We start from the raw sequence: 21,587 nt of genomic DNA, 5'->3' as shown, positions 1-21,587 counted from the left end.
CGACTCCTGCTCTCAAGGACTCACAATAAAGCAGAGTATCCAGGCCTGCACAATAAGGATGATGAGAGTAACGCTGATTAATGCTATGCAATGAGGTACGTGGGAGACACGAGGCATAGAGGAAAAGTAGATGCACTACTGAAGAAAGAAGACAAAGGATTATGTCAGCTATGGAGACAGAGCACCTAGTCTGAACACCTGTTCAGCATCAATTCTTTCTTCTTCTGTTAAGAGCACCTTTGACTCTCCTCTGAGGACTCACCTATACTCTCCTTCCAGGACAGATGATTTGGGCTAGCTCCAACCCCTGACTTAAGGTAGGGGCATGTGACTAAGGTCGGGCCCATCAGAAAAGAGTCATGTGACACAGACTAGACTAACAGGGATAGTCTCAGGATTTTTTTTTTTTTTCAATAGAGACAGAGGGGAGCCACCTTTCCTTTGAAATGTTTAACCTCTTTGGCTGTAAATGTGGAGTTTCTAGGTAAGGGTTGGGAGGCATCATATAACAAAAGCAACATTGAAGATGAAGGCAGGCTAGAAGTAAAGCCCAGCAATGCCAAGAAAAATGGGACACTGGTCTTCTGACCTCATTAGAGCCCTCACATCCAGTTGTGCCTAAGGCCATTATGCTCCTCGGAAATCAAGGTTTATCCCTTGCAGTTGAAAGAGCTCTGACAATACAAAAATGTTTGGTTGTTTTAGAAAAATTAATGTTTAAGTAAAAAAGACAAAGTCAGGTTTAGAGTTAAATGGAAGATCCCTGTTCCCTGCTGGGATTTGGACAGCCTCACAGAGGCTACAGGAGGTTTGATCTTCTCTTGAGGCAGAATATCTTGTCCGGTCAGGAAGAAACCACGGGAAGTGAATGCTGAAGAATTAATGGTGCAGAGTGGGAGGAGATTCCATATGTGAGTCAAGCAAGTGGCTTGGGAGTACTTTGAGGACAAGCCCATGAATGCAAAGCAGGAAAACAGTAGGTGAGGAGTTTCTCTTAGAGACAGACCACTCTGAGGCTGACTGACAGAAGATGCAGCCTGTGACCTACACCTACATCTACAGGACATCTGGCTTTGACATGTTTGGGACTATCAGTGGGAAAGTCACCAACTGTCTTTGAAAAGTTCTCTTGATTGCTGTGCTTTTTCTGATACTATTTCATTTTGGAAACATAATTTAAATGGTTTAAGTAAACTAAATCCATTAGAGGTTGACTTTAAGTGCTAAAGTCTAAATTTTCACAGGTAAGAAGAAAAGACCTTAGATGCCCTATGCCCATTAGAAATAAAATTTAAGGCCGGGCACGGTGGCTCATGCCTGTAATCCCAGCACTTTGGGAGGCCAAGGCAGGCAGATCACTTGAGGTCAGGAGTTCGAGACCAGCCTGGCTAACATGGTGAAACCTCATCTCTATTAAAAATACAAACATTAGCCAGGCTTGATGGCACGTGCCTGTAGTCCCAGCTACTTGGGAGGCTGAGACAGGAGAATCAACTGAACCCAGGAGGCAGAGGCTGCAGTGAGCCGAGATAGCGCCACGGCACTCCAGCATGGGCAACAGAACAAGACTCCGTCTCAAAAAAAAATTTTTTTTAATTGAATTAACTAGATTTTTCCCTGTGGATTCAGCAATTTATCCCACAGTAAACACTCACCGTAAGCCTCCTATGTACCAGGCAGGGCCACTGAGTTGAGCAAAAATTAGATAAATTTCTGCCCTTCTGGAAATAAGAAAACAGGATTCACAGTGTTTATCACGTAGTTTTTTCTTAGTAAATGTCAGCTCTTCATAGCTACCCTGCAGGATTGCACCTGGAAAATCAAGAGCTTGGGCTAAATCAGTATTGACAGAAAAATATACTATGGGAATTTGCATAAATCCCTGACACAATTTCCTTTTGATTTGCTATTTTCCTAAATCTAAAGTGCTCACAGAATGAGAATATTGTTAATGGATTGCCATGAATACCCAAGTTAAGCACAAACTCTGATGAGTTAAGTTTTGGTTCACTAAGAACTAGCACTCATTATACTTCTTCATGACACTAGAAAACGCATGCAGTTACTATTACACATATTATTAATGTGGACAATACTTCCTGACAGCTTGTCATGTGTTGGACATTCTGCTAAGCATAAGGGTAGCACAGGAACATTGAGTTATTTGCTTGGGGCCATTCAGCCAGGAAGTGGCAGAGACAGGTCTCAAACCTGTCTGTTCAACCCCAAAAGTCTATGAATTACTGAAGTAGAAATATTCTGAGTAATTCCCTGTGGCCATGAAATCATAGTTACTTCCTCAGAGCTTCATGTACTATTTAGATAGAGGAGAAACCCTGGTTTACCACAGGAGTTCCAGCACCAATAAAGAGAATCAGAGATTTCATAGTGATGAAAAGTTCTGCTTTCAGTAGAGGTCTTTCCTTAGTTATAAAGAAGGAAAGAACATGACTGTAATAACGACTTCATTAAATGCAGCCCTACCCATCTATGGCCCTAAAACATTACCAACCAGAATCAAAAAAGAGGTAGAACGTTTTTTCTCTTGAGAATTTTCCAAGACTTTACAAACATGACCCCATTAATCCACTCAATACCCGGATGAGATAGGTAGTTGGAAGTTATTATTATTATCACTTTCAAGATAGAATATCTGAAGCCAAGAGAGATCAAGCAATTAGTTTGAGGTCAAATGGCGAGCCAGAGACAGGCCTGGGAATGAAACAATTATCTTCTGAAACTCCAATCAAATGCAAAAACTGATTGGCTGGCTACCACCATGTGCTAATATCCAGTTATATGCCCTCCTCCTTAAATGACTGGCCTTAAATGAGATTTCTGCAGCTGCATCGAACTGGATTGGTTCAACAGCAATGTCCAAACTGACATCAGATTTTTCTAAAGTATTGGCTAAAAAATAAAAAATACAACTCCTTGCTCCAAATGTGGTATTCATTTTACCTAGTTCTTACATTTAATCAGACCTATGTGCACAGTTTTAGAGGATAAAGGGAGAATTGTTCTACAAAGAAGTGCTGGTTGTGTGTTCTTTTCTTCAGAGAATCTGTAGAACATAAAAAAGTTTAGGGAGCATCTTGCAATTTCTCTGATGTTGAGACTGAGAAAAGATGAACATAAATGATCTTTGAATTGTACAAAATCTGGAATCCAATTACTTACCTTTGAGTTCATGTTCACTCTTCAGTCAAATACCCTTTACTCTTTTCAGCTGTATACTTTTAACAGTAGGTAAAGTTGTATAATCCAAAGTCATAGGTTAGGAAAAGAGAAGACTTCCAGGTGGGCCAAGAGAAATCTATTCTTTGAGCTAATAATTCCAAGGGCATATGCAAAGAAAATCGGTCTGTTGGAGAAAATGCTATTAATGACCCCTCTGGTCCAATTTTGCAAAAGGCCCTGCCCCTCCAAATTCCTGAAGCAAATTTTTATTCCTTTCTGTCCACTTGAGTCTTTGGTGATTTAAAATAAATTACTCTATCAATTTTGACTGGTTTGGGGCAAGGTGAGGTTTTGGTGAAATTGTTATTATCAAAAGGAAAATAAGGCCCTATTTAGTTAGATTGGTGGGAGGGCAACAACCCCTTTATAACTAGCCACATGTCATGCTATGAGCTTGTTCTTTAAGAATTCAGTGGCCACTTTTGGATTTGTTGGATTTCAGTTTATTTGAGCAGCCAAATCAGACTCTTGGAGAAATTCTTCTCCCATGACTTCATAATTTCTGGAAGTACAGGAGATTTGGGACTGGTCACCTCAAGAAATTCCAATTCTGTCTCCCATCACTGCTCAATCTGTTCAATCTTTTTTCAACCCCTTTGGTCCTGTGCTGATGGGGTCAGCTCCTTTCAGAAACACCAACTGTGAGACATGCCTAGTGCAGGGATGCTAGCTTGCTAATGCACAGACAATGTGAGGGAAACAATTTTAAAGCTTTTCTATTTTCTTTTTTTCAAAAATGGAACACTTTTGTGGGATCAAAAGTCAAGACAGTTCCTTCGCTGCAACCCAGTTCCACCTCGTTTCTCTCAAGCTAAAAACATAATGTTCAGAAACCAGAACATCATCAGCTAGAGTTTGGGACCCAAATCTGACACCTTGCAAAGATCTATCTTAAGCACTTCCAAATGGCCTTATAATGTCTTAATATTTCCAAAAGTCCTAGTAGGTTTCAGACATGGGATATTTTCATAGAACCAATTCAGCTACTTTGTTTGAAGAATGTTGAACAACGTGGCAAACAATCATGCTGTAAAATCAGCTAAGACAGGCAACTGTATTACAAAAGAACATTGAAAACCAAGGCTACAGATTTTGGACATAGGCAAAGGTACGGATTCCTAACCAACCCATGGCTAATCCTAAAGCCTTAATTCTTACAGATGTGTAAATATGCAGCATTTGTGTGGGAAAGAGGAAATGGTCCTATTCAAACTGAAGGCTTATGGTGCATATGCCATGCTGGCATTAGGCCTTTTTCTGTTTTTCTAACCAGGCCCACATTTCTTATCACACAAGTTGGGCAGGTCTTTCCTGAATTTTTAAAACCTGGTGTTTTATTGTCCAAAACTCTTGCTCTCAACTTGAGTTCATGTGTCTTGTGGAAGTACAAGTGGTAATTATACAAGTCTTTCCTTCCCTGTCATTGGCAACAGTAACCAGGGAAATTTACAGCCCCCAATATCCAGATCTGGAAACTGGTTATTAAACGTGGTCGAGGAAAACCCTGACGTGGCAAATGGGATCTGAGCAAGGACCAGCTCAGCAGTGGTGCTTGTGAGAGAATCCCTGGGAGTCAGCAATCTTACTTGATTGAACATTTTTATTATTTGTGATTTTATTACTGGTAATAATAGCTATCACTTCCATTTGTTCAGGATCTATTATGTGGCTGGCATTGTGTTAAATAACCATTTGATCCTTGTTAAAGAACAAAAACCAAACCTTCTGGGGCTGTATTACAATTTTAGGATGAGGAAACAAACACAGAGAGACTGAATAACTGGTCGAGGGTTACTTATTTGGCGTGCTGTGGAGTCAGGATTTTAAGAGACTGTAAACTCAGATGCACTCAGGGGTCAGGCAGGTTATACACAAGGGTGAAGTTGGCCAGGTGTAACATTTTAGAGAGAAGTGAGGACAAGAGAAATGGCAAGTATACCCAACACTTCCACAGGCTTGCAGAGCTCTAAGCCTACCACTACTGCACCATCAAAGAATTTTAGCCAGGTGCAGTGGCTCATGCCTATAATCCCAGCACTTTGGGATGCTGAGGTAGGAAAGCTTGAGGTCAGGAGTTCAAAACTGGCTTGGGCAATATAGTAAGACCCCCAACTCTCTAAAATAAAAAAATTAGCTGGGCATGGTAGTGCATACCTATAGTCCCAGCTACTCAGAAGGCTGATGCAGGAGGATTGCTTGGACCCAGGAGTTGGAGGCTGCAGTGAGCTATGATTGCACTACTGCACTCCACCTTCGGCAGCAGAGCAAGACTCTGACCCAAACAAACAAACAAACAAACAAAAAACAGCAACTAGAGAAGAAATTTTTGGGCATGGTGGCTCACACCTGTAATTTCAGAACTTTGGGAGGCCAAGACAGGTGGATCATTTGAGGTCAGGAGTTCAAGACAAGCCTGACCAATATGGAGAGACCCTGTCTCCACTAAAAATACAAAAATTAACCAGGTGTGGTGGCACAGGCCTGTAATCTCAGCTACTTGGGTGGCTGAGGCAGGATTGCTTGAGCCTGGGAGGTGGAGGCTGCAGCAAGCCAAGATCATGCCACTGCACTACAGCCTGAGTGACAGGGTGAGACTCAAAAAAAAAAAAAAAAGAAGAAAAAAGAAAGAAAAGAAAAGAAAATTTTGAGACATCATGCCTGCCCCCAAAAAGCAAAAACAGACAAACAGAAGAAACCCTGAAGCCTACATTTATTCCATAGGCCTTAGTTTTCCAACCTCTGTGATGTGAAACTGGATTAATGCTTAATGGCATTAAAATTTTTTAGGGTAAACCTTTTTTTTTTTTTTTTTGAGAAAAAAAAATTGTTGACCAAGCTGGAGCACAATGGTGCAATCTCAGCTCACCACAACCTCCGCCTCCCAGGTTCAAGTGATTCTCCTGCCTCACCCTCCCAAGTAGCTGAGATTACAGGCATGCACCACCAGGCCTGGCTAATTTTGAATTTTTAGTAGAGATAGGGTTTCTCCATGTTGGTCAGGCTGGTCTCGAACTCCCAACCTCAGGTGATCTGCCTGCCTCAGCCTCCCAAATTGCTGGGATTACAGGTGTGAGCCACCATGCCCGGCCTAGGCTAAACCTTTTAAACGAGATAAAACAGAGAGGTAGAAAAGTACACAAATTGTAAGCATATCACTTAATGAATTTTCACAAACTGAACATGATTATGTAACAAATTTCCAGGTCAAGAATCCTAACTCCTAACCCTATATATTAATTTTGTCTTTTTCTGAGCTTTACATAGATAGAATCACATAGTATGCCCTCTTTCATACATCTGCTTTCACCCAGTATGCTGTAAGATTTTTTTCCTGTAGCAGCAGGAAGCAATAGTTCCTTCTGAAGAGCTTTTATTCTCAAATCTGGTGCTTGATTTATTCACCGGATGTATTAGTTCATTCTAATGCTGCTCTAAAGAACTGCCTGAGACTGGGTAATTTATAAAGGAAAGAGGTTTAATTAACTCACAATTCAGCATGGCGGAGGAGGCCTCAGGAAACTTACAATCATGGTGGTAGGCAAAGGGGAAGCAAGGCACTTTCTTCACAAGGTGGCAGCAGGGAGAAGTGCAAGCAGGGGAAATGCCAGAGGCTTATAAAATCACCAGATCTCGTGAGAACTCACTCACTATCATGAGAACAGCATGGGGGAACCGCCCCCATGATCCAGTCACCTCCCACCAGATCCCTCCCACAATGTGGGGATTATGGGAACTACGATTCAAGATGACATTTGGGTGGGAACACAGCCAAGCCATTATCACCTGAGTATCTTATACCTGTGCAAGGAAGGAGGAAGACTTCCTTCTCTGAATGTAGATTTTAAAAACGAAAACAAGCTGCTCTAGGACTTTGTTAGAGTTGTGGAAAAGTTTTGTTATTAAAATGTATTTTCTCATGAATTGCCTTGTTCTGTCCACTCACATCCCTTATCAGGTAGTTGGGAGCCATGTTATTCCCATTGATTATATTCAGAAACGGAGGTCACATGCAGTTACATGATGGTATGCTTTTCCCAAGCACAAGTGTGGCAAAATAGACAACTGAGATTTTAGTTGAGGTGTATTGATTACCAATCTGATGCTATTTCCACCTGAACACACATCCCTTAGCATGGTACAAAAGGCCCTCTCCCATCTCAGGGTTGGGGGGATCTGTTCAGTCCTCTGTCACTCGGTGCTCCATCTGCAACCCCAAGGATGCTCAGGGATGCCTGTGAGGTGAGCTAGGCTGGTGCCCAGAGACTGAGGGCTTGGAAGAAATCCAAGAGGCCCAAGGGTAGCAAGGTTAAATACAGTGCACTAAGCTTTGTCTGGGCTCTCCTTTTCCTTGTGTCTTGATTTCCCGTGGCAGCCACAGCCTTTCTGTGTGGTAGTCCATTCTCTTGTACTATTGGATAACTATGGAAGTCAGTGATGAAGCCACCAGCCCCTTCAGGCCCTGTGTGCCATGTGGCCGCGTTAGACACCAAATGCATCCCAGAAACACTGAGTGGGATCTGAACCTCAGCCCCTAATGTCTCACTGGTCTGACCTGTGAGACACCTCAATACCTCCCCTAAGCAGAAGAGCCTGCTGGGCACTGGGTTCAAAGCCTGGCTCCACCACTTACTATCTGGGGGACCCTAGGTGAGGCATGTAAACTCTATAGGCCTTCTTTTCCTTGTCTGTAAAGTGAGGTTAATGATAGTGCCTGCCTCAAGGGATTCCTATGAGGATAAGAGTTCATGTAAGCAAAGCCTTTAGCACAACACTGCCATCAAATACACACTCTAGAATTGCATGCTGTTACTGGTCATCTCTGTGGGCCTCCATTTCCTTCACTGTAAAATGTGGGCCATGACAATATCTACCTCGTGGGACTGTTGTCAGGAATAAACAGTCGATCCATGTAAGTCCTTAGCATCGTGGCCAAGTTCCTAGTAAATGCTCAGTAATGTTCAGTTATTTATTATTAGTATGATTTTTATTACAGGTCAGTACTTCTGTGAATTAGAATGTCTCTCCAATCCTTTGTAATGGCCGTCCACAGATATCAGATGCAGTCAAACCTCCAGAGCGCCAAACTTAAGTCTATGTGCTTCCGTGGAAGTAAAGGTACAGATGAACCTGCAGTTGGAGTCCAGCAGTATGTCGGCCTGGTACCCTTCTTACCAAAGAGACCAACTTGCGGGTAAAGAAGCAGAGGTTCCACGTGGCCAGATGGGTTCACCTAGCCAGGCTTGAATGCCAGCTGCTGCTTCAGGAAATTCTAGGAGGCAAGAAATTCTTGTCCTAAGAGAAGTTCTCTTTCTATAAAAAGGCAACAGAATGGAAAAGGCAAACAACTTGCAGGTCCCCCCCAAATGTACCCAACTTTGAGGGAAGGTCACATGTGGTGGCTTTGAACCCAGAAATGTTTCTTTGAGTACAGAAACAAAACGATATTCTCCCTATGTTGTCAAGGGTCCGCTAGAGGGAGGTTTTGTTCCTTCCTCTCCTTCTCAAAGAGCCTCAGCGATACATATTCCCGTTTTAAGAGCTCTGGTGACAGTCTTGGATTGCCATGAACTTACCATGTATGTGTGGATCAGTCACTTCTGACTTGGCCTCAGTTTCTCCATCTGGTAAAATGAAGATGTTGGATTACATGACATCTAACATACTTTCTAGCTCTGACAATCAATTACTCATTGATTTCTGTCATGGTAAGAATGGAAATTCATTCCCTGGCATATAAATCAAACCATTAAAGAACCGGGGGCTTGTTCTGCAGGCTAAAAAAGGACAGCCAGCGCTGAGGTTCTTCACTGATCCACAGACAGGCTGTGAAGGCCAGCAAGGCCTTGCATGGACGATTGTGTGTGTATCCAGGTGGTGGCAGGGCTAGCTAGTATTTTTGCCTGCCCAGCTTTCTTGTCCCTCTCTTCTAGAATAGAATCCATTTTTCCCTGTTGGAAATTGCTCCCCCCACCCCCACCAGTGAGGCTGTCAATCACATGGCCTTGAAAAAGGTAATTGTGCACATAATCCAAAAAAGAACCACCAAGTGTCCCTTTAGGGGACAGATGTAGATGTAGCTCAGAGGGAGAAAGGCTCTCCTCTAAAAATCAAAACTACTCAAAGCTGTTGGAAGTCATCTTTACAACCAAGTGGAGAGAGCTTACCAGAGTCCAAAGCCAACCCAATAGAAAGTGCAGAGGGAAACAGGGAGAGAAGAAGCAGGGGAAAGGGAGAAGGGGAGAGGGAGGGAGAGACAAGAAAAGGGAGAAAAAGGGAAGACACAAAAGATGGGAAGGAAGAAGAGAGGGAGGGATCAGGAGAGAGAGAGGAAGAGATTGAGAGAGTGAGGAAGAGAAAGGTAAAAAGAGAAAGGAAAGAAGAAAGGAAGGAAGAAGGGAGACAATGCCAGTAACTTAAATTTCCTAATTTGAACTTCTGATTTTTCTAATTTGAACCTCTAGGTTCATATGTACATAAAGGAAGACTTTTGTCTTCACCTTTCCAGTTAAATGAGCCAGTAACTTCCCTTTTTACTTAAGTCCATAGGGTTCTTCAAATGGGGATCCATGACCCTCAATATATTAGAAACTGCACAATTGGAGCATTTATTAGAGATAGAATGAACTCACTTCAGAAAGAAACGAGGTTTATTTGATGAATATAAATAAGGCGATCAGCACAAAGTACTTCTCATACACATGATAACAAATTTATGAACTGTACATACCTTGTACATTGTTCTACTAGACACGAGGTTACAATGACTGGCTAATACATGCCCACTGGTAGTTTCCAGGGTTCCTTAGTTTTATTTATTTATTTTTCATATCGATGTCCATAATCACATGGTCAATATCACAACCCACATGCCACTCACTTGAAGAAATATTACAAGAAGCACTATCAAACGAGGGTCTCGGGGAATTAGATACACTGCCCCTCGGCAGCATTCAATCGCCACTCTACACAAAAACATTGCAGATAGAGCTTATGTCAACACATTTGAGGTCTCGTCATAAACACTGTTTAAAAAGTAAATTGAAACCCACTTTCAAATGAAAGTTGACACGCTGCTAACGTGCATACTGGATACACAAAAATCATTAAATACAAAATTGAGACTGTACATCAAAATCAAATGGGGTATCAAGTACAAGCCTGCTTTTGCACAAAGACCAACTTCTCCTAAATGTTAGCCCAAACTTCTTTTTTCAACTATGTTATAATTAGAAGGAAACCTGCTAAAGTCGTGCAAAGGAAATAGCTTCCCAACATCACAGTGTTTGTTGTAAACCCAGAGACTATTCTTAATATGCGAAAAAGGGATATTTTTGGTAATCCCCAAACATCAGAGAATATTACATGAAATGGGAAAGGTTGTTATGTTAGAGAGAATTTAAATTTTAACGGACTAAATGATGTGCCCCCATAAAGGTAAGATCAATATTACTTTTAACCAACGAAAGTTGGGCAGAAAATGATCCCTCCAAACAAGAGCTGTGACACAATTGGCACATACATAGAAATAGCTAGCTATACATGGGTTGGCTGTTTTTTTTCTGTTCCAAGGACCCATTTTCCCTACTGGATTTCCTACTTCCTACTTCAAGTATTCAGTTGCAGAGTTCAGGTCAAGACCTGGTTGTAGGAGGCAGTGAGGACCACTTTTTGAGGACATTCAAACTGTTCACTGGGACACATTTGTGGCCTGGGTTTTCAGTGCAACATTGTGTCAAAATGTACTAAATAAGCTTGCAAAGAACTCTGCTTACTTCTCTAACCAAGACCTAGATCCCTCTGATAGTTAAAGGACAAACTTTTTTAAAACATGAATGCATTTGGATTGTTTATGCAACACGTAAGCATTACATAGTTGGTTATACTTACTGATGACAAGAACAAAGCCAGAAGCAAGAAACCTGCTTGAGTATCTTAACCGCGAATGCACCAAGAAAGAATGGTGCAACTCAGGGACAGTTTCATCTTCCCCGACAAATAAGGTGTTTGTCTTTTAAATATCTCTATGGCTCACAAGAGAGGTCCAGAGTTAATTGCACCAACATTTAAAAAAGTAATAATAACGACTAAATTCAATGCAAGACTTCAGGGACATCTGTTTAGAATCCTTTCCACAGCAGCAAAGAAAGACAACTATATTTATTAAGGCCACTCATGCTTAAATTCACTGTTTGTCCTTTAAAAACGCAGGTTTTCATCTCCCACTTGCATACACGTGGAAGGGTTTCTTCCATTGACAAGAAAATGGAGCAATACAAGAGTTGCACATGTTTGCCAGACTCAGTCATGAGTTTTATGAAGTTATAACAATTTTAATTGTTTCTTAATATTCAGAGGAAGCAGTAGGAGTTTAATTCTCCTTAGTACCATATCACTGTATGTAAAAGACCTCAAAATTTGGTCTTTTTCCCTGGCATGTGCTTTAAATAATGACTGTATCCACATACATGTTGTGTAGAGCTATATACAGAGACACAGCTTTTGTGATTGTTCCTCATTCATCAATGTTTTCATGTTTGATGCTGAAATGCTTTGGAATCCATGTTGCAGACACATTTTCTTTAAAAGAAAAAAAAAGAGAAATGACCCTTCATTTACAGAAAATCTAAGCTTATACTGTTTGCACAGCATTTGGATCTTGAAATGTGAATGAGTCCCAGCTTCTTCATGGAGACCTGCATGTACCGGGATGGAAAGAGTCTGAGGCTTGGTGGCGTCCCCACCGTGGGGATGTGCAGAGCACAGGGACTAGAGAGATGCAGGTGCCTCAGGCTTTTGCCACTCTCCAGTACATGACGGGGTAGATAAAATTATGAGTGATCAATTTAGATGTGCCATGCATTGTCAGAGACACACACCATGTTCTCATAAGGCGATTTCTTGGCAAGTATTAGTGGTTTAAAAAATTGATTTCATTTCCAACCTGGCCCAGAGGTAACTACTGGTTACACCCTCAAACTGCGGTTCTTCAAACAACAGATTAAAGAAATAGAGGAGGGTAAAGGCTCGCAATTTTTGGTGTTTTTTGTTTCTTTATCAAACACTCCATGCATCAGGGTATACAAGCACTGCCAACACCACTCACTCACAGCGAATTTACACTTTTTGATAATCTAATGCATTAGGAATGCCCAATTAGACTGAACCAGCAGGATACTGGAGATGAGGCTAGTTGTCCAACAGAAGCTGAATCCACAGTTAAAATCCCATGGAGTTCAAATTTATCCAATGATGTTTAAGTAACATAAACAAAATGTTATCAAATAATGACATTCAGCAAAGATGATCACATTCAAAATGCCCGCATCCCGACAAAAATGGAGGAGCTGTCACTTTTCTCCTCCTGTGCATTCTTCCTTTCCATCATATCCAAATCCATGAGAAATGACATGAGGTGACGAAGGAAATATCAAGTAGAACAGAATCACGCTCAATAATGTAAGTGAAAACTCCCCTTCAGTTCTGATGAGCCGCTCCAGGTGGTGGTGGACAGTGATGTGAGCCTCACTGCAATAGATTATCAGAATATTGCTGCAGAGCTGCATGTTCCCTTTATTCAGCCCTTCTGATAGCTGCAACAAGAAGGCACATAATTTAGCAGGAGAAGAAACTGGCAACAATATCTGAGATAATCCTGGCAGAAAGTTTCCCACTCTTCACCCCTGCACGCCTCTCCACCACTCTCAATGGTTGGGGTTGGGTGGGAGTGGGGAGGGGGTAAGGGGAAGAAACACAGAGGAAGGACAAAGTAAACAGAAAGATAAACTATGTCCTGCAAGTGCATCCGAGAAAAGGCCTCTTTCAAAATATGTCACATATATGTACAAATGTCTCTTGATACACAAAAAAGGAAATTGAAGGGAAATATGTCAAAATGTTCCAGTGATTATTTGCACATAATCAGACTATATGTCAACTTTCATTCTCTCTACACTTTTCTACAATGACGACGTTTTAAAATTATTTTTTAACTTGATTTTCTAGACATTAAAGAATTAAAGATGGTTAAGATATCAGAGAACTTAGCATTCACTTAAAAACCAACCAAACATAAATGCGACAGTCATCCATTTGTCTATTTACTGCCCTGGGAAACAGGTATCCAGGAGCACCCCAAGGTTTCTCACTGTCCCAGTAAGGGGCCCTGAGTGTGGATACAACTGCATCCTGGGAAGCAATAGTGCAATGGGTGAGAAGAGGGGTCCATCCCACACTACTGCTTCAGATGAGGACTTCCTTCCCTGCTGAGGCTCAACTTTGTGTGCCTGTGCCATTATCATTCACATATGGCCTGTGAGTGCTTCAGGGTTTCCAGCCACATGAGCTCAGCTATCTGGGAAATACAGCAGGGAGAGGAAAGATCAAACATACACACACACCCTCGTGTACACACAAGTCACTTGTACACATATCCTGAGCTGTCTCATTTGGTGGTTGATATGCAGCATGCTTCAAGTCACGCCGACTAACAAGAATGCCGAAGATCCCAGTGTCTGCACAGGTAGGCGGCTATTTCAAGCCATCATTAAGTAGTGCAAATGAAATATGTGGCTTGGATGAACTCTGCTAATTCATACTCTGAGGAGTTTAGTGTAACCCTTCTGGTTAAGAAACTTGAATCGGGGTAAAAAAATGACTTTTGCAGAGCCAGAAAGTTAGGGAGTTCCTAGAGCAGATCATATTACTCATTCTGGCACATAAACTCTCTGCAAACTTTGTATGAAAATTGTAAGTCAGAGCACGCTTTCTGTTTCATGAGCTGTGCATAGCTCTAATTCTTTTGTGCATTAAGCATTTCTTAATCATCCTTTTAAAGGGCTGACCAATATATTAAAAGGCCACATGATTAAAAGGTAAAGAGAAACCCTAAGTAGTATTCAAATGCACCCGTCTTTTTTTTTTTTTTTTACAGACGGGGAAATGAGTGAAAAATAATTACAGTGAATGTCTGATGTCCTTGATGTTTTTCCAAGATAAAGTAGCAAAGAACAATCATTTATTCAGTTGTGAGAAAGATTTCCAGCTGGGCAACAGGTCACAAGGCAGAATACAATGCCCCACAATTGCAGCATACTGCTTTTGGGTACGGTTTATGCTGGAGAGAAGAGAATTCTCAAAAAGTGTAGTCATTCTTTCAATCAAACAATCCATTCACTAGGAGGCTTAAATGGCTTTAAGGAAAAAAAGAAAAACAACAAGGTAACCTCAGGTGACACCGCCAGCATTTGGAAATGCAGATGATCCCTTGGGGGGGGGGGGCAAAGAAGCATATGCTTTAAAAAATATAATAAAAAATGAATCCTGGCTTCCAGCAATGAGCCAATCTGGGCTGCCACCCACTGTGAGATGATCCCTGGCCAGTCCTCCCTCACCTGGACAGTCACAGCGGCCCTTACCCTTCTCCAGCTTCCTCTTACGGCACCGTACTTTCAACGCAGCAGCCGACAGCAGCGCCATTTCAATGGTGACATCCACTCCATAGTGCATTCCCTTTTACAGTTTACAACCCCTGTTTACAATTCTGTTTTTAATCCCATTGCCCTTAGGATGCAGGACTGATGGACTCCAGGCCATACTGGCGAGGCCCCATCTGGCCTCTCTGCAGTCCTGTACTTACCCCTGACATTCCACTCTTGTGTTCCACTGAAGAAGAATGTTCCACTGAAGCTGAGCTTGCTTCTGCAGCCCTAAAAATTTATTTTCTCCCCATCTCACAAGCGTGTCTTTCTATCTAACATGCATTTACACCAGCTCTTTATCTGATTGATCCCTGTTTATTCTTCAGTTTCAGCTTGGATGTCATGTCTTCCCAAGAAGCCTTTCTTGACCCTCTTGGGTGTGATATAGAGTGGGAAGTCTCACATATACTGCAGGGTCCCCTTCTGATGAATTTTCTAGACTTGTACATCCGATAGAGTGTATGTGTGTATGTGTATATATGTATATATCTTTTATTTTGAGGCAGGGTCTTGCTCTGTCACCCAGGCTGGAGTGCAGTGGTGTGATCATGGCTCACAGCAGCCTCGGCCTTCTGAAATTAAGCAATCCTCCTAGCTCAACCTCCCAAGGAGCTAGGACTATAGGCACGTGCCACCATGTCTGGCTAATTTTTGTATTTTTTTATAGAGATGAGTTCTCACTATGTTGCCCAGGCTCGTCTCAAATTCCTGGGCTCAAGTGATCCACCTGCCTCAGTCTCCCAAAGTGCTGGGATTACAGGAATGAGCCACTAAGCCCAGCCTACCAGTTTAGAGAGCACCTCAGGTAGGCAAAATCCTTAAATCTACTCCCTACCCAAGATTCCCTATCCTAATCGCTGGCACAGGGAGTGAGAAAGTATCAGACCACGTTTACTATAAAGTTACCTTACGAAGTAGTTACTAATCAGTTGACTTCAAATTAGTCTAAAGGGAGATTATCAGCTGGGAGAGGTGGCACATGCCTGTAATCCCAGCACTTTGTGAGGCTGAGGTGGGTGGATCTTCTGAGCCCAGAAATTGGAGAATAGCCTGGGCAACATGGCAAAAACCCATCTCCACAAAAAAAGTTAAAAATTAGCTGGGTGTGGTGGACGTGCCTGTGGTCCCAGCTACTTGAGAGGCTGAGGTGGGAGGATCAACTGAGCTGGGGAGGTCGAGGCTGCAGTAAGCCGTGATTGTGCCACTTCAACCTGGGTGACAGAATGAGACCTTGTCTAAAGTAAAAAATAAAAAATTTTTAAAAAGGGTGATTATCTGAATGGACCTAATTTAATGACAGAAGCCCTTTAATAGCAGAGATGTTTATTTGCTGTAGCAGAAGAGAAAGTTAGGGAAATTTGAAACCAGAGGGATTGGCTGTGCTGTGATGGAGTGAGCCAGGGGCAAGGACCTGAGAGCTTCCTATATGATGTGAGAATGGCACCCAGGTGACTGTCAGCAAGGGAACAGGGACCACAGACCTACAATCACGAGGAAATGAATTCTGCCAACAAACCGAAGGAGCTTGAAAGTGGATGCTTCCTGGAGTCTTCAGATTGAAGTCCAGCTAAGTACACCTTGACTTTGGCTTTACGAGAGCCTAAGCAGAGAACCCAGTTGAGCCCATCTGGGCTTCTGACTTATGTACAAAACTGTGAGCTAATAAATGGGTGCTATTTTCACCAACATATTTATGGTAATTTGTTTTGGAGCAATAGAAGACTAGCACCTCTCTGGGTCAGGCAATGTGCTTGGTGCCAGGAATATAATAGTGAGAAAAGCAGACAAGGTCCATGCCTTCATGGAGCCTGTATTCTTAGGGAGGAAGACAGAAACAAATAGACACACAGATCAACAAATGAATGAGAATTTAAACATTTGCACCATGAAGAAAAGGAATGGGGAACTGTGATAGGGATGCTTAAGATTTATTAAGTGACTGATGGCAATTATGATGTCAATCTTTATTTTCTTTTGATGGGAAAAGATGTCCATCCACAACTTTTCAGTGGAAAAAGCAGATTACCATTTTATATGCATAGCTCCATCTCATTTTTGCATCAACAGATACATAAACATTTGCAAGTGTATACATTAGAATATTATTAATATTTATCTCTGGGTGGTGTTTTTAAATTTTTCCCCTTTATTTAATTATTATTATTTTTTTGAGATGGAGTCTCTCTCTGTTGCCCAGGCTGGAGTGCAGTGGCGCAATCTCAGCTCACTGCAACCTCTGTCCCCCTGGTTCAAGCGATTCTCCTGCCTCAACCTCCCAAGTAGCTGGGACTACAGGCCTGAGCTACAGCGTCTAGCCATTAAAATTTTCTCTTTCAGACTTTTTTTTGTGTGTGCTTTTTGGAATTTTTAAACCTAAGAATATATAAATAGTATCATACTAAAATATAAAGCTATTTTCTTTGTGGGGAGAAACCAGGATTGGGTGGGACTGCTGCTCTTGACTTGGTTCTAGGTGTGGGGGTGTGAGGGGCGGGGTGGGTGACCTAGCACAGCAGTAAGATTCCGCTCCGGGACAAACGCCCCAGGGAGAGCAGGCTATAAACGTGTGGTGTCTCACAAATATTCCTTCAGACTGTTTTTCTTTGGAATAAAGACACCTGCCCGATTATGGCTTTCTTCTCCTGCCCTTTCAGTAGTGATTTGCAGAAACAGGCTGGGAGAAAGGGGTCTTTGGTAAACACGGAGGGGTTAAAGGGGAAACTGTTTAATAACAGTAGTAAAACGCAGGCTATTTTTGACATCTGGGTTAATGTCCATTATGTTCCATGTGCTTTCCAAATGTGTGCAGTGTGCCCCCAGGTACAAAAACAGACACCCATTCACGACGGCTTCAGATGCCCCTAACACGCTGCACGTGGTGCCCACAGAAAAGGCAAGCCCCTGATAGACTAATTAACAACGGTTGGAGGAGAAGAGCTGCTCTGTCTGGGGGCACCGGGCATCCTGCAGAACAGCTCCATGAAGCCACTCTGCTCACAGGAAAACCCAATAGAGTCGTTTCTGCTTAAAAAAAAAAAAAAACAAAACTATAACTACATCTGTGTTATTACTTAACATCTTTAAACACGGAGTGGAATGGGTTTCCCGTTTTCCTCATGAAGATTTATTTATTATTGTTGTGATCAAAGTGGCAACAAATTATGTTAAATCATTTAATTTTCTTGATAGAAGCAACCACCTTGAAACCATAATTCAAAAATATGAGTGGAGAGCAACATTTTACCTTGAGAGTGGACTCCTACAGCTCCACGGGGCAATAAAATGTAACACTTCAGAACCCAAAGGACTGGGGGCTGGGATGGGGGTGGGCCGGGCCAGCCCTGTGCTCAGAATTGCAAACTGCTGTGAGGGATGAGGGAGTTTGCTGGGAGAAGGCAATGGAGGGACTTAGTATTTCATCTTTGGTTTCTGTGCACGGGCTATAACTCACCCATAATGTTTTAAATGAAGGGATTCAAATGAATATAGGCTGTGTACATCAAAATGGCAGCACAGACTGCTATGTCTCCGTAGGATTTATTTTTGTCGTTATTATTGTGATCAGAATTATTAACAGCTACCATTTGGTGCATACTATTTGCCACCACGCTCTGTGTTTTGCATTAATTATCTAAAACCAGCTTGATAGCACTGAGGTACTGATGCAGTTGGTTAATGCCCCTCATGCAGATGAGGAAACGAAAGCTTAGGAGAACTGGATGCTTTTGGTAACATTCCCCAGCTGCCTGGGGCCTCATTTGAATCCATGTCTTTTGGACTCCAGTGACCATTCTCTCCAGAGACCACAGACTCCTTGAGGCAAAGATTTCCTAAACTTGTCTTTTGTGTTCTACTTTTCCCATTTTTGTAACCTCTCCACAATACCTGTGATATGTAACTAATTTTTTTTTTTTAATTATCTAAAAACTGGCCGGGTGCAGTGGCTCACGCCTGTAATCCCAGCACTTTGGGAGGTGAGGCGGGCAGATCATTTGAGGCCAGGAGTTCAAGACCAGCCTAGCCAACATGGTGAAACTCCGTCTCCACTAAAAATACAAACATTAGCCAGGCATAGTGGCGGGCACCTGTAATCCCAGCTACTGGAGAAGCTGAGGCAGGAGAATCGCTTGAACCGTGGAGGTGGAGGTAGAGGTTGCAGTGAGCCAAGATTGTGCCACTACACTCCAGCCTGGGTGACAGAGTAAGACTCTGTCTCAAAAAAAACCAAACAAACAAAAAAACAAAAAAAAAATTATCAAAAACTTAAATGTTTCCTTTTTAAAGAAATATTTATTTTGCTACCATAATAGAACCATTATCTGTCTAATATGCACTATGCTAATTGCATGGCTATTAACGTAAAAGTGGTTGTTCACAGAACACCTAAAACTATCTCCTGGATATGCTCTTCCTGCCTTCAATCAGCCTTGCCTGGGAGACCGTTCCCAGTGCCCAGCCATGGCCTTCTCCCCACTGGCAGAACCAGGCACGAGTCAGCTGGTCTTGCATATACTCTAGCCACCAGCCAGCCCCAGCACCACCCTAGTCTACATTTTGGGCTTTTGTCTTCTCAAGGGCAGAAAGCAGTGAAATAAAAAAATCAGATATCTGCCATTCAACACAAGCATTAGGTATTCTAGGTACTTTTAAAAGCATTGGTTGAATAGAAATTTATTTGGTTGTTTTTCCTCAAAAGAATACCTCCTTTAACTGGAGAGACTGCCTATGGCTAAAGGTCTTTGTCACTCTGCTCCAAGGTTTCTCCATCTCGGCACTGCGGCCATGCGGGGCTGGATAATTCTTTGCTGTGGGGGCTGCCCTGTGCATGGTAGGATGTTTAGCAGCATCCCAAGCTACTGCCCACTAGAAGCCAGTAGCACTGCCCCTCTCCCAGTTATGCAATCAAAAATGTCTCGGGTCATGGTCCCACATCCCTGGGGGATAAAATTGCCCCAGTTGACAACCATTGGCCTATATATTGTACACAATTGGTTGACTGTGCTGTTTTAAACAGTGATATGTTGGTAGATATGTACAGTATATGCATACATGCATCTACCAACCTATGTAAGATACGAACACTTTTGGAGAAATAAAGATTAATTTCTAAGCTGCTTTCATACTATTTCAGAAACAGCTGCATAGATTTAAAAGTCCTGTGGAAATAGGTACAACCTCAGTAATAAAAATAATGAAAATGTGCAACTTATCTGACATAAAAATAGAAATGCTACAATCCTGAGATAGCGAGACACCTAAGACACTTGCTGAGTTAAGTGAAAAGGTGAAATCTAGTTTAAATTTATAGCATTCCTTCAGTGTCCCTCTAGGAGTCTGGCATTTTGCCAGGGTTCCTTGTTAAAAATTTGTTAAACGTGTTTGGCATTAATGCAAACACAAAGTGGTCATTTGTTACAAATTCTATTGGAATGCATTCATTTAAGGCAATGAAGTAGTTACTAGAAAAGAAAAAAAAAGTTCATTAAGTACATTTTAAAAATACAATGATGTATGCAGTGTGTAACTGTGGCGCCCTGGTGGCTATATAAATCGCTGACAGAATAACCACACATTGTGTTTAGTTTGAAATTGGAATCTTTTAAACATAACTGATAGAACAAAAACTGGTTTTGTTTGTTGTCAAAACTAATGATAGTCTTTCTTTTCTGAACTAGTTAAAATAACCAAAGGTTTGGAATACAATTTCTAACATCTGAAATCAGTGAAACAGACAGGTTACAAGAAGGCTTTGGGAATCTTTGCGGGTGCCACTACTGACATCAGAGATGGGGGCTGGTCCAACAAACAGAACACCTGCACTCTGGAAAGAGGGGGATGTCCGAGCCATCCTGGAGAACCGCACTTGGGTAGCGCCGGGACCTCTGCTCTCTGAGCTGCCTGAGGTTATTAGGTTACCTGCAGAGGGAAAACCGTGGCTTTCATCACAGAGACAATGGAATCCTATGAGCAAATATCCTAAGCCTGTGTCGAGAACTCCCACCCCCTGTCCGGCCCTAAACTGTTCACACAAAGGAATTATTGCTGAGTAATAGTGACTCCCTAGCTTGCTGAAGAAACAGTTATGAAGCTCAGCTCCCTGAAACAGGGGATACTTGACATCATCTGACATGTGGCCCTGCGACACGCCTCGCTGTGGGTGTTCATGTGGAATACCTCATCTCAGAGCCCGTTGATGCTGGCTAAAAATCAGTGTTAAAGGTGAATGAAAAACTCACCATTTCCAAGAAATGTTCAGAAATGATTTACTACTTTCTTCCTCCCTTTCTCTCTCACACACTGACATATTTAATACTTACTACCATGAAAGTGTCCCGATAATAGAATCCCAGTGGTCCTGAGACCCTGGGACCAGCTCAAATTCCCATGGCTCCCAAATTTCCTTAGGTTGATCTCTTCTGCCATCTGGGTTTGATATTATCTAGGCTGCCCTTGAAGCAGATGGATCCAGGATCTCTTGGTCCCAGTCTCTGGAAACATTCTCCTAGTTAAGAGTACATTTAGGTTGGGCATCGTGGCTCATGCCTGTAATCCCAGAGCTTTGAGAGGCTGAGGAGGGTGGATCGCTGCCCAGAAGTTTGAGACCAGCCTGGGAAACATGATAAAAACCTCATCTTTACAAGAAATACAAAAAATTACCCGGGTGTCGTGGCAGGTGCCTGTAGTCCCAGCTACCTGGGAGGCTGAGGCAGGAGGATTGATTGAGCCCAGGAGGTCAAGGCTGCAGTAAGCCATGATTATGCCACTGCACCCCAGCCTGGGTGATAGAGTGAGACCCAGTCTCAAAAAGAAAAAAAGAAAGAAAGAAAGAAGGAAGGAAGGAAGGAAGGAAGGAAGGAAAGAAGGAAAGGA

At 42.3% G+C, this 21,587-nt stretch overlaps 1 protein-coding gene across 2 annotated transcripts in view; it reads right to left on the bottom strand.

The window, feature by feature from the left end:
- Positions 1 to 9,869: 9,869 nt before the first annotated feature.
- ERC2 (ELKS/RAB6-interacting/CAST family member 2) overlaps positions 9,870 to 21,587 on the bottom strand; it is a 987,567-nt gene continuing 975,849 nt past the window's right edge. For both annotated transcript variants that reach the window (XM_011947267.1, XM_011947268.1), the window contains one exon: positions 9,870 to 12,830. The gene's annotated coding sequence lies outside the window, so the exon portion shown is untranslated. The remainder of the gene's footprint in view (positions 12,831 to 21,587) is intronic.

The sequence above is a fragment of the Colobus angolensis genome, unplaced genomic scaffold (genome assembly GCF_000951035.1).
Source record: "Colobus angolensis palliatus isolate OR3802 unplaced genomic scaffold, Cang.pa_1.0 Scaffold26, whole genome shotgun sequence".
Taxonomy (NCBI): Eukaryota; Metazoa; Chordata; class Mammalia; order Primates; family Cercopithecidae; genus Colobus; species Colobus angolensis.
Note: the sequence above shows the minus strand (reverse complement) of the source record. Positions and strands in the feature narration are given on the sequence as shown.